Genomic DNA, 13,785 nt, shown 5'->3' with positions numbered 1-13,785 from the left:
TTTGTCTGGGACCTAGTGACAGCAGTGATCTGGATTTCCCACAACAGGGACTCAATCGCGAGGAGATCCCCCTGGATGGCTCTGGTTTTGTCCAGTTTGTTTCCAATTGTGTCTGGCCACTCTATCCTGGAATGACCTTTCATCTTTTTCCAAGTGATGGTCATCACATTAGAGGTGATCAGATCATCAATATTATGTATGAGCTTGCCTTGTTTAAGTGGTTTGTTATTTACACACAGCATGCCTGTGTTTTTCCTATTGATCAGGTGCTCAACAAACCCATTCCGGACATAATCTGAATCAGTGATTATGACCAGTTCGTGGAGTTGGTGTTGGACGGCAGTGAGGATGACCTGATGAACTGCCATCAACTCCACCATCTGACTACTTCAGGGACTGATTTTCAGCGGAGGGTTCCCGGGGCATCATTCACCTAGGCATTCCCAACGCCGGACACCAGTTTTTTTTCAACGTTGTTGTCAAAAATGGTAAGAGCACCTGTCCGCATGAACTGTGGGCATCCCCTCGCACTTGTCTTCTTCAAAGTCTTTGTGTTGGGAATTCAGGTACACCTCCATGTTGTCCTGAGTTTTGAGACTTTCGTCCTCAAGACAGTTTCCTCTGGCACAATCATGCAAATAAGCCAGACCTTGTGCGAGGGGACTTTTTTTGTTTTGGCTATATCTGCCCTCCTCAGGAAAGCCTTCTATGGACAGAATCCAGGAGGTAGTTCTGGAATTACTCACATTTCCTGGCCAGATTCTGCCGCTTTGGAAGCATTTCAAAGGCTGGTGTGGAGTCTCCATTATGATGTGCTACCCCTGGATGAACCGGCAGTAATTTTTCAATGCCCACACCTTTGCCAGGAGTGCCTTCTCTCAACTCAATCGTTGAATTTTTCCTCCACAGAGGATAAAGTCTTGCTTGCATAGGAGATGACTTTATTGACCTGACTGCTCTCAAGCATGTATTTGAGAACCCTGTCTCCAAGAAGACTCCTTGTTTTTGACAGGGTAAACTAGATAAGGTGCTTGTGAGAGACTTCTTTTGAGTTGCTTTACTACCTCAGCTTGTTCTAAACCCCACTCCCACATGACCCCCCCTTCAACAGATGGACCAGGAGTCTTGTGGCTTCTTTGCAATCCTCAATTAACTTCCTACTGTAGTTAGTCAGTCCAAGGAGGCTTCTTAGCTCACGCAGAGTTGTGGGGTCTTTCACTTTTAGGAGTGCTTCCACTTTCTTCTCCTGGGGACAGAGACCCTCAGGGGTTATTTCATGCCCCAAGAAGTTGACACAAATCCTGCACCACTGTGCCTTCTGGAAGGACAGTTTTGCTCCGGCAACCCTAACTGGGTCCGAACGAATTTTCACTAGGTGTTCCTCCACAGTTGAGCTTTTGATCAGGACATCATCCACATAGGCCAGGTTACCCCTTTCACCCAAGTCAGGCATGGCCTTGTGTAGGAAGATGTTGAATTTGTTGCCAGAGTTTATGTATCTGATGGGAGTTCGGGTCCACGTCTACTGCTGCCCCCCAAAGGTAAAGGCCAGCTTGTATTTGTCCTCCCTACTGATGGGCACGGTCCAGTATCCATTTGTCAGGTCAATAGCGGTGTATACCTTTGACCCCTGGATCTGGGCCAGCCTTTGGTCAATGTAGTGAAGAGGTCATCGGGACATGTGGACCCATTTGTTCAGCTCCCTAAGGTCCGCGCAAAGTCTCCATTAGCCATTTGGTTTTAAAATCCCCAGCACCAGATTATTAAAGGTGCTGTGGACTGGACGAATTATCCCACAGGACTCTAGATTTTTGAATTTTTCCGTCAGGGACTCCATAGATGCGAGAGGCAAGCGATATTGCTTCACAAACACTGGAGTCATCCCATGGTCCGTGGGAATTGTGGTAGTATGTATCTCGGTGCAACCACAGTCATACGAGTCCACAGCAAAGATATCTTGGAAATCTAAAAACACCTGTTTCAACTTTTGCTTTTGTTCCTCAGTCTCACAGGCATCAGTGAGGTTGACCCGCTCTTCAACCATTTGCCTGAAGTGTGGAAAGACTTTGGGTTTTGCGATCTCAGCGGCCTCCTCCAGCTGGGTTGAGAGGTCTCTGGTTAAAATGTTGACCTGGACAGAGGGTTTCAGGTAGAAGAGGCAGTCATTGTGGACCTGAAATATCACCTCATCCTTCCTGAAGTCACAGGTCACCTCTTCCTCCCCATAAGGGCAGGAAGCGTAGACCAGAATTCCCCCTTAGTGGGTGTAGATCCTGTCCGGTGGTATTTCATTGTCATTGTCATAGCAGTCATTCGGGATTGGTCCTATCAGTTCATTTCCTAGATCCATGGAAAAATGTTGGTCATCAACCGCCATTCCAATAATGGTGCCTGCGCCCAGAGTGATACTCCTAGGGTTGCTGCTATCCACCAATATTGGAATGATGTTGTGTTCCACATTTACTAATGGTGTTGGGTTTAACCCCAACCCCTGCTGTTGGAGATGGGCATTGAGATGTAAATAGGGTCAGGACTTTGCAGTTTCTGTCCTCTTTAATATTTTTATTCCAGTGGGAATTGTCAGGTCCGTTCTGGGATGGTGACCTTCTCTCCAATTTGAACTTCAACCGCATACGGCAGCAATTGGGCTGAACAAAATGCTTTTTCAGAATCATCAAAGCCCATGGGGTGGCCCCCTAATCGGGATCAGGCCTTGTAATTTATAAGGTCCAAATTAATTACAAACCAATTGGGAATGTCACAGCCTAAATAGAATGCAGCAGGGATATTTCCCACGACCCAACAATTATGTTCTATGTTTTTGTAACCTATAGAAATTTTGAACATACACCTGCTAGGCAGTAGATGTTTGGAATTGAGAGTTTCCAGGCCCATTTCCCACTTATCAATCAGTTTAAATGTGGGAAGGGTTGAATCTTTTGGGAGCTTTCTGAACATGGCTTCGCTGATGAAGCTCTTTCCGTTGTTCAGGCACACTCGGGCGAGAACAAACTCCTTCCCGTCATTTATCTGAATAAGGAGGAACAGCTCTTCTCTAATTTTCTGAAGGTCAGCTAAACTCTGAGCTGGTTTTTCATCACTTTTGACTATAGAATTTGGATTTTCAGATTGGGAATTGGTATAAAATGTTATCGTATTTCCCTCCAGAGTGGAATGCCACTTGAAACTGGAAAAAAGGTTGATTTTCAAGAATGGAGAGGGGTTCCCATCACCAGTTGTTGTCCTACAGCAATTACTGTAATGTCAGGTGTTTGATTATTTTGGAAATGAAACTCAATATGATCAGATTTTTGTTCAACCATGTGTCATGTGCCATTTACACTAACATGGTTGACAATTTGTTTTAATTTTATCGGACGGTTAGTCTGAGTCCAGAGGACCTTATTTACACATTCTATCAGGGGAGACAACAAACGCAGGATGTCATTCCCTAATAGACATGGGGTTCCCTCTAGAGTCACGACTTGGTGTTTCACCTTATGTCGCCCAATTTTAATTTCCACATCCGCAGTCCACTCAACAGAATTCCATTCCCGTCGAAGTTCTGGAGTTGTCCAGGAAGAGGGGTGAGAGAGATCTGGTGTCTCTCCCCCCTTCCTGAATATAGCTGCTCAAAGGCCCTTTTTGACAGAAGAGGGGCTTCGGATCCGGTGTCCACCAGTGCTGAAAATGCACATTGCCCTTGCACTTGGATGGGGGCGTAGAATCTACCTTCTTTCTCCTCCAAGGGGTAAAGGTAATGGGTTATAGGTTAAAGGTTTGAATCAAAAGGTTCGAAATACAATAGGGTCGAATCAAAAGGACCAAAAACAAAAGGTTCGAAATTTTCTGTATTTTCTTTTAATATTTTTTTTTTGGGGGGGTCCCCCTATCTCCTGTTTTTGTGGTAAAAAACACTTTTTCTACCTAAACAAAAACCCCAAAAAATCGAACCTTTTGTTTTCGGTCCTATTGACCCGCTCCTATTGCATTCAAACCTTTTGTATTCGCACCTTTAACTGGACACCAAGGTAATGCGCATTTTGGGCAAGCTGGGCGGTCAATTTCTTTATTTTGGACTTTGACACAGTGGGGTTTTGTAAACTGTTCTGTGCCGGAGTCATGGAATCTGTAACAAAAATGTGGCATCCTGAGATATGTTGGATTTGGAATCCAATTTTCCCTTAGCTCTGTGCCGCCCCCCTTTTCCTGGTGGCAGTGATTAGAACCAGTTTGTGGGGAGGATTCCTCCATTAATATTTTGTTCTCCCGGTGGGTTTCAGGGATGGGTGACTCTGAATCAGACCCCACACCCACCCAGTCTTCATTCAGGTCTCTTGGGACCCATTTTTCTTTGGGAGGAATTCCACTGTCCCTGAAGGAGAAGATTTTCTTCCCAGAATCCTCCAAGGATTCTTCCCCTTCAAACTGGAGGACACTGACTTCCTCCACAAAATGGGTCTTTTTGATGTCTTTGTTTCTCCTACCCACCCTCTGTTCCCTGGGTTGCAGATTTTCGGGGGCAAGAGATTTTAGTTCTGGTTCTGGGGTGTCCAGGGGCTTTTCACAGGTGACGAAGGAAGCTTCCTCTAGGACTTTACACTCCGCTTCCTCCCATGCCCCTCCTCTGGAACCGGTGGGTTGTGGGGGATCACTCCCCATCATTGTTCTGTGGTGCCAGGCCCTTGATTTGAGGGGTTCTGAGTAACCATGTTCATTTGAGGGTTTTGTTGAGCCATCAACATGCAACTCAGATCCTGTAAGAGGTTCTGGACCTGGCGCTCCAGTTGGGACACCTGCTCAGGCTGGTACGGGGGTCTTTGTTCAAACCTAGGTGGTTCACCGGAAGGTTAACTATCCCTTATCCCGTAGTACCCTTGGTATTGGGGATTTGCTTGGCAACCCTCCACCCCTGGCCTCCCCTCTCCCAAAAATGGGGAAAGAAAGGAGGGTTGTCTTGCAGGTTGGGATTGAGAAGATACCTGGGAAAGAAACTTGACCCAGAATTTGAGGGAAGTTTCCTGGGGCAGTACTCACCTGGGCTGGGGGAATCCATACATACCCAAAGATAGGTTTGTTGCCCTTATATCTGGGAATGATGTAATCAGCAGAGTTAGGGGTTGCATTGGTGGGATTACCTACCTGACTGCCACCTGCTGCTGATTGATAAGATGGCTTTCTTTGCCTCTGATTTGGCTGGTTTTGGGAAAGTCTGTTTTTAGGCCCCCCCATTTCTTGTTCTAAAATGGGGGCAACCTCTGCCACCTTAGCAGCAGTGGGGGTGTTGGTTGTTTTGGGTTTTCTGTCTGTTTTTTGTTTTCTGCAGGTTTTTGGACCTCATTGATCTGGGTAGCCTGCTCTACTACCCAGTCCAGGGTCCTGTCATCATGAAAATCCCTCACCAGCTGGGTCATTATATATTTTGAGAGTGCATGAAAATAGGTGGTTATGAATTCTCAACTATTCGTGAACACCCGCCTGCTAGTTTGTGCAAAGACACATTTTAGCTCCTGCATAAACTCTTGGGGCCTGATCCTCTACGCAGTGCAGATTGTAGGCCGCTTTGCGAGCCTCCTGGGGGTTTCTGTGGAAGGAAAAGTGCTTCAAGATGGCTGTTTTATAGGGGGACCACCTTGATTGGTTCTGGTCTTCCATCCTCGAAAAGAAGCTGGAGTACTCCAGAGAGAACGTCCATTTGGCATAATCCATGCAGTTCTGGCTATTTCTGATGTGAAAAGAGTCCATCATTTGTTCATACAGTTCCAGATGCTCCCAGACAGAATATTTTGCATTTTTGTGATACAGAGTTATAAAATTCCTAGCAGCGTTAATCTGCCTATTAGGGTCTTTCACCAGAGCTCTCTTTTGTTTATTGCCCTTCTTTTGCCATGTTACCTGAGTCCACTTGCCCACAGACTCAGAGCTGCTATTGTTTGAGGTTGCCTCTTTATCTTCTAGATGCTCCCTGATTATTTGAGCTTGTGATTTGCTCTCAGAATGGTGGGGTCTAGTTTCTTCTCCCCTGTTGTACCTTGGGCTTGCTGAGTCACTCCCCTGGACTCACTTTTCCGAACAGGAGAGTGGTCTTCTTACTCCTCTCTGCTTCCAGGGTCAGTGGAGGGTCCCCCCCCACCGCCCTGTTTGGATGGAGGTTTTTAGAATGCTCTTTTGGGGCCTCATTTCATGCTGTTTTTCTGCAAATTGAACCAAATGGTTCCTTTATAAGATATACTTCTGTAGGTCTAGCTCCCTGAGTTTCTCCTCATAGGAGTCTAACTGATCAGATATTTCAGCCATAACATTTCGGAATCTGTGCAGGGATGCCCGTCCATCAATCTCTGATGGGCAGTGGCCTACCTGCTCAATCACGCTGAGCCTTTTTAAGTCTGGCTGCCTCATGACTCCCAGTTCTTGTGAACCAGCAGACATGAAGTCAGCAGTGCCTTGTGCATCCAAATTGGTAAATGGGTTTGAGGCCCGTAGTACAGAGGGCATCACACTGTGATCAGGGGTTGCCCTGTCCCTTTCTATTTGTTCAGGTTCCCTCAAGTTGGGATTCTGCCTAGCATGCTCTTTTTCTAACTGCTCAAGTTTCTCCTTCTCAGCCCCTATTTGCTGACGGTAGGCAAAGGCCTGAGCCTTTTGCTCTGCTATCAGGGATTGGCTTACTTCTATGACATTTTCATGAACTGCTACATGACTCTGGAGTCCACTATTCTCCTCACATAGGGTCTCATTGTCTTTTTATGCTGCCTGTATGGTCTGGGAATACTGAGACAATTTCTGTTGCAGGCGATTCATCTCCTGATTTTGTGCATATTTAGTTTGGGTGTTCTCTTCTAGAGGACCTTCCACTCGTCTGGTGTGCCCCAATAACTTTTCATATTCTATTTGTAGTTCATTTAGTTTCTGGAGATCTAACTCTCTTTTCTGTAGATCTGTTTTTAGGTTGCTCACTTCCTGACATAGGGCATCTTTTTCCTGAGGCAGGGCACCCCTTTGTTCAGCCAGGTCGTCCCGCTGTTCTTTGATTGTCTTTAATGTCTGGTGTTCAAGGTTAAATTCTGTCTGGAGGTGCAGTTCTTTACTGATTAATTTCTTATTCTCCTCTTCCAACTCTTTGATCTAATTTTGTAACATGACCATTCATTCTGAGCAGGCCCTATTATATTTCAATTGATGATTCAGTTTCTAGTCAACCTTTTCCTGACACTCCACTTTTAATGCATTTAATTGGGCCTCTTGGTCTGAATTATGTTATTGTTGTTTTGTACAGCCAAGTCCTCTTTTAGCTTTTTGATGTAGTTTTCAAATTCTACCTCTTTTGCAATCTATCTTCTGCTAGTTTTAGTTCCGTCTGGGTTTGGTTTAAGCGCTCAGACTGGTTTTGTGCCCATTCCCCTCTGACAAATAAGTTGTGCAGAAGGTGCTGTGGTCATTATGGCGAGTGTTTTTTTCTTTTTTTCATTTATTTATATCAGAGTAAAGCTATCTTCTGTTGCTTTTTGTCTAGTTCAGGGTTGATTTTACTTTATCTTTACACACAAGCCTGATACTTAGGGTCTAAGTTTTGGGAAGGCGAATCTACAGTGTAACACAGTTTTCTAACCACAAAAATTATTTCTACCTTTTATAGGTTAGCCTGCTGTGTTAAGCTGTCATGGGTGGAAACACTATCTCAAATCCCGGACGAGCCCCCAATCTGTTAAGGATTTCAAAGGCATGGTACACTCAAAGACTCTGGTTTCTGGCCGGGGATGCAGCATACAATCAAAATACTTTTATTTGATTTATTTTTAATTCAATTTGAGAAGGCACCCACCCTGTCTCACACCCACCTTTACAAACACCCCGGGTCGCAATGGACTATGAACCAGGCTGGTGTGTAAGGAAGGAAGGGGTGAATTAGCCCCTCCATACATTCTACACAAGATGAACCGCTTGCTCTTGCACTAGTGGGGGACACCGCCATTGCCCTTCTGCTGCCATAAGGAATAAGGTCTCAGCTGGAGCAGAGATGGGACTATTTGTTAGGGGCTCACAGGTGATTGGTGCAAGTGTAAAACAAGGGGTTATTAACTGGATTACAATCATATGGCAGTAGAAAAAGGAGGAGAAGCCTTTACTACAAGACTTTGCTTTGTGTCATGTGCAAGGAAGAGGCTAAATATGAACGAAAAGCCCTCTGGAGCAGAAAAAGGACCAAGAAACTACATTTCCCAGGAGGCTTGCATGCCCACAAGCCTCCAGGATCTCCCGGGACAACACCCAGGCATCCTCGCATGCACACAACGTCCGAACACTACCCAGCCATCCGCGCATGCAGGAAACACCAGAAAGGATCCCCGCCTGTGCTCATGGATGCCAGAGAGACAAGACGTATATCCTGAGGGCTCCTGCAGGCTGCGAACTGCGGAGCCATTCCCCGCCTGCTAATCCTACAGGCCCCGCATACGGCAACAGATAAGTCCATTTCTTGATACATTCAGGCCGCTGCTTAGAACGCATCAGCATTTGAAGGGTGAATTGTGTTGGGTTTGACATGAAACAAAACAAACGCATCAGTGTGCGGTCAGGGATCCTTAGGCATAAAACATAGCTTGTGTATGGAGTGCTGAGGTGCTCATTGTTGAGAGACACGACTGAGGAATTTGGGAGCGTAGAAGCGCCCATTGGCAACACCAGGAGTTTGTGTGTGTCGGGGTACCGGCACTGTCATTAGCCTACATATGCGTCCAGTATGCTCAGTGAATGTGACTACTACATTGTTTGGCAACGCAGACTCACACATGCTTTTGCTTTCTTTGTAGCAGCACCCCGTAATTTCAGTACAAACAGTGGACCACAGCCTGTAACTGATCTACCGCTACCGCAGCATAATACGAAGCTAGGTCCCTTAATATTGTTTGCAATGTTTGTGTGGTTGTGAACTCTAAACAGCCACTGTATATCTGCCTATTTTCTGTTTGAAGTATATGTTAGTGTGGTTGTGCACTCTAAACAACCAACACTATAGGGATGTTCTGAGGAGTATATGCTTGTACTATATGAATGAATCTGTCAAAGAATCCTCACCACCAAGTGTCAAGTATCAGGTGGTAAGGATGTCCAATCCTTGAATAAACTTAAGCTGTTCTCATAAGAAAATATATGTATTTGTAGAAATTGCCATTTTGAGACAATTTGGGTTACTAATTTACTAATTGTGTAAACGTGAGCACATGATCCCTACCCACAATTCTGCTCAGGTGGTAAGCCAGTGACTCCACAAGCAGGCAAGTGTTTTAGGGGTACTTTGTGCAAGTGTGTGTGGGTGGAGATCAACGACTACAAGGACCCCAGGAGGGGGCAAGAAGGCAAACCTTTCCACAGAACCCCCAACCCATTTAATACCACTCCCTAACCCTCAATCTGTTTATCCTAACTCCCCCTACCTATCCAATCCAGTGGACCCTAACCCTCTTTTCCCGGCGGGTTGCGGAGGCCTGTGGTGGTAAACAGTCCAGGCACCAAAACCCAACAGGAAGGCATGTGTATATGCTATGTCCGCGCAAGGCCAGGAAACTTAACACTATTGCAAGACACACTTGGACTCCATTTTGTGTACCATCGACTCCATCTTTGGACAAGGCTGCTATTCGGCACTACAAAGTCTCCTCTCCCCTCTGCAGCACCGCACACAGTGGGCACCAGCCTCCCCCACCTTTTCTGCATGGCCCAAGTCCCTTTCTCACGAATGCACTGAAGCTAACTGCAACAATTAACATTATCATATCATTCTTCTTCTGAGATAACTGCCCTGTGTGTGAACCAGCCTGAACCATGCCTTGTAGCTCATCCATCTCCACAAACCTGCTCCCACACCCCTCACCCTCGCTGTTGGAAAATGACTGCTCGTTTAACCCTGTGCCCCCTAAGGTATGACCTTGATGTAACGAAAGTGTGCCCCCACTGTGCTGACCATCATAGAGTGTCCCCCAATAAACCCAGACCTCTGTCAGGGTATATCCTCTCCCAAACTAACATGTGTCACTCCACCTCCCATTTCGCCCAGGTGTGCCGGACCAGCCCAATCCCCAGGTCATCACATAAACTAAGACCCCCACACCTCTCACCTTATGAATGACCCAATGTAAAATGATGTAGTGATGTATGTACAATGTGTAAACCTCCAAGATTTACTGAAAGATATATTGATGCTCAGTATTTATTGTATGCCAAGATTTAGTATCTATGCCATGCCAATTTAGCTAGTTTCAACCATTTCACCAGCTTGACCCGACACTCACCCCACCCGGACAAGTCCAGCTGAACGACGTGAGGCTCACCCTCCTGCCAACGGAGCAGCCAATCCTGAAGAAGCAGCACCTACAGGCCCCTATGCATTGTCGCTGTGCAACCAATAGTATTGCATTTTGTATCCCATATAGCTGACATCACTGATGACGCCTTTTTGTTTTATAATCCATTGTAAGTGTGATGTTTGCCAGAGTGCTCACAGGGCAGCAGAGTTCTCTGGGTGCCGAATCTTGTAAACCTTTGGCAATCTGTTCTCCTGGTCTCATTCCCTACTGGGTTGTGTCTTTTATTCTGAGTTTGTTTTGGTAAAATAGGGATTGAGCCCTTTCACTTGGTGACCCCAGCGACTTGATCGAGAAGGTGTGCAGAAAGAGGCCACCGTGCAGTGCAGCAAGATCCGGGATGCCCCCAGCAAACCCATCACCTCAACGGTTGACCAGTGTGTGCACAAAACGAAAGGTTCCAAGGGTCCCCGTCATCTTTGCAAATATCCGACTGCTCGCCAAGGCGGGTCATGGCTTGGTTGGGGTACGGCTCCGATTGTAGATAGACCGTGAACTGAGGCTATCGCACCACCTCGGACACTTGACTACCGGTTGCGAGATTCTTAAAGAGGGGACATTTATGAACTGGCTGATGCAAAGGTTGAAGGATAAAATAACAAGGGTGAGTCAGATTTTGGGCTTAGGGACTGTGCGAGTGTAATTCATAGGCTTTTTCTTCTCTTTTCTTTATATGGCCATTAGGTTGTGAATACAGAGGTAAAGGAATATGGGATCCTAGATCTGAAGGGGGGTAGAAGGTGGCGCAATGTAGCATTGTCTTGACCAGTTCTGGGAAAAAGTGGAGATAAAAGGTAGGAGTCTCATATACCAAGTAGACTCGGAGTAGCAACTTAGAATTCTTTTTCGGCATGAGCAAATCTCTTGTAGAAGATAGCCCTAGAGGGCTCAGGTGAAGTGAATGAATGAGAGAATAGATTAAGGGCAGATTGAAATTAAAATAGGGTAAAGGGGTGGGGCGTATTAGAGAAATATTACATGTTATATGTTATTTTTTGTCAACGTTAAATGTGTTGGTCTGTCCAAAACTATATATCTAATGATATTGTCCTGATAAAGAGTAGTGAGTGAAATATATGTATATGTTATTGTTGATTTGAAGGAGGTGTAAGAAAGAAAGTTTTCTTGTGGTTTAACCCGCTGTGGGGCAGAAGGTGGTAATCAAATAATTACAAGTGTTTCCCCAACTCCACTGTGTGACACATTAAGTACCCATGTGAACACAAAGGTAGGACAGGGAACAATGGAAGGAGACACACCATTAGCCCATATTGGTCGGCATCTCCCCCTACATAGTGAAAAAATACAAAAATAACACGAACAGTGGGTTACAGAAATAAAAGGAGAGGGATCGCCTCAAATATGGCCAGTAGAAGGGTCCTTTGATAAAAGAGTGCTAGACCTTGTAAAAACCCACTTGTTGGCCAAATACCGTGGTAAACAGCTCCAGAACAGACATGAAATATTTAATTTGTGGAGGATTTTTTGAAGATGCCTCACCCAGTAATGACACAACTAAAGAGAGGTCTCCAGAGGCGCCGACAGCTCCAGCATGGGCGGAGGAAATAATGGTAGAGGACCCCACAACAAAGACAGGGGAAAATGACCTCACAAGGCTCTATCCACTGTTAACTAGGCCAGCTGCAGGGTACAATGACCCCATATAGGTGCCTGTGCCGAGCACTCGAGGGGCCCCTGCAGCTACAGCCCCACCGTCCTATGATCCCAGATGTTTATATGGCCCAACTAGTGCCCCGCCAGTAAATTTAGCATGCCTCATTGGAGATCTAGAACAACAACTCACCACCACACAAATGGACTTGACACGATTAAGGGCCTTATGTGACAGGGGACAGATGTTGTCCGGGGAGGGCAAGCACCAATCGGCGTAACTAGTGAATTGACAGCCCCACCCAGTGTAGCGGGTGGTTCCACACCCTCGTCACCACCACAAGGCAGTGTACCTAAAGGGTCTGAAAATGAGTGGCAATCAGGAGAGTTTTTCTTTCACTTAAATGACAAACCAATAACATCAAGGCCGATAAAGCAGAAAGCCAGGCAGGAGAGGGACAAGAGGTGATGATTCAGATAGAGAGATAGATGAAGTATGGAGTGATCTAGATGAGTATGAAAAAGGGGCAGCAGCAGCAGGGCTATCCCTACCATTACGTGAAGATCCTGAGGTTGGGGGAGGGCTGGAAAAATGGCAGGGGAGGCTGAAAAGCAGGTTAGAAAACATGTCACTAAGGTTAAGAAAGTAAAGGTAAGTAAAAAGGGGAGAAAAGCTAAATTGCAAATGCCCCTTATACACAAAGGAGCTGGGAGATGCCATTACATACCATGGGTGCAGATGGACAAGAACAACCTGTTGAAACTCCTCCCTCAACTTTCAGGTGGGGTGGGAAAGTGGATACACATATTTGAAAAGAATACAGTGGGAGTTCCCCCAGCCATAAGAGATGTAAAGAGCTTGCTAGTATCCACAGTGGGCGATCAGGTAGAGGGAGTGTGGGTGAGAGCTGGTTTTCCAGGAATAACAATAAACTGTGACCGCCATGGTGGGTCGTGTAGGATTTTTAGCGTGTTTTGGGAGCACAGAGTACAGCACCACTGCACAGGATCAATGTATAGCATGTTCTTTTTGAAGTGCAGCGCCACTGCATGGGTTTGGTGCATTGCTATGATGCAATTGTTTCAAGCTATGTGTTGCCAGTGTAACATGGACATATAATTGAGGGCAGGTTATTCAGTCAAAAACGATTTTTACATATAAAAAGCAAATAATTTTTTCACAGTTAAAAGCACACATTTGTACATTCAAAATGCACACTATTTTTCACCTGAAATGCCTATGTTGCAAGAGACACATTTGAAAATTAATAAACTAACCTCATTAACAACTAACCTGATCATAACCCACTAATAATAATGTGTTCTTCAGTGCAACATGAATGGAAAATGACAGGCTCTGAAAGTCATTATTTAAATGCGCATTCAGTTTTTTTTTTCTTTTTGCTCTGCTGTTCTGTCCACAGTAACTGCAAGAAGCAAAGACCTCGAATAGGCAGGAAATCAGTTTGGTTACAGTTGCAACTAAATAAGCCAAGCCATTGTGTGCAGAGGGTGGTTAGGGCATGATAGAATTTTATTGGTTAGGATCCTTTGGTAGGAGGTAACCAGAGTTTTCTTGTTTAATCTCGAGGAAGGAGCTAGGGAGAGACATCTTGACACAGCTCGAAGAAGGACTGGGTTGATAGCTGGGGATGCCTGATTCATAAAGCAGATTCAACTTGGTGGCAGAGACTGGGATTTCCATTCAACAAGTCCCAGTTTGAGTGACAGCAAATGCTCGTCCTTGCTGGGTGAACCCCTCCAGAAGGCGAACAGCCAAAGAAGTTACATGCTGAATAAGCCTGGTAATTAT

This window comes from Ambystoma mexicanum, chromosome 7q (assembly GCF_040938575.1).
Source record: "Ambystoma mexicanum isolate Mex_15411 chromosome 7q, UKY_AmexF1_1, whole genome shotgun sequence".
In the NCBI taxonomy this organism is placed as follows: domain Eukaryota; kingdom Metazoa; phylum Chordata; class Amphibia; order Caudata; family Ambystomatidae; genus Ambystoma; species Ambystoma mexicanum.
The sequence above is the reverse complement of the archived record's forward strand: the minus strand, read 5'-3'. Positions refer to the sequence as shown.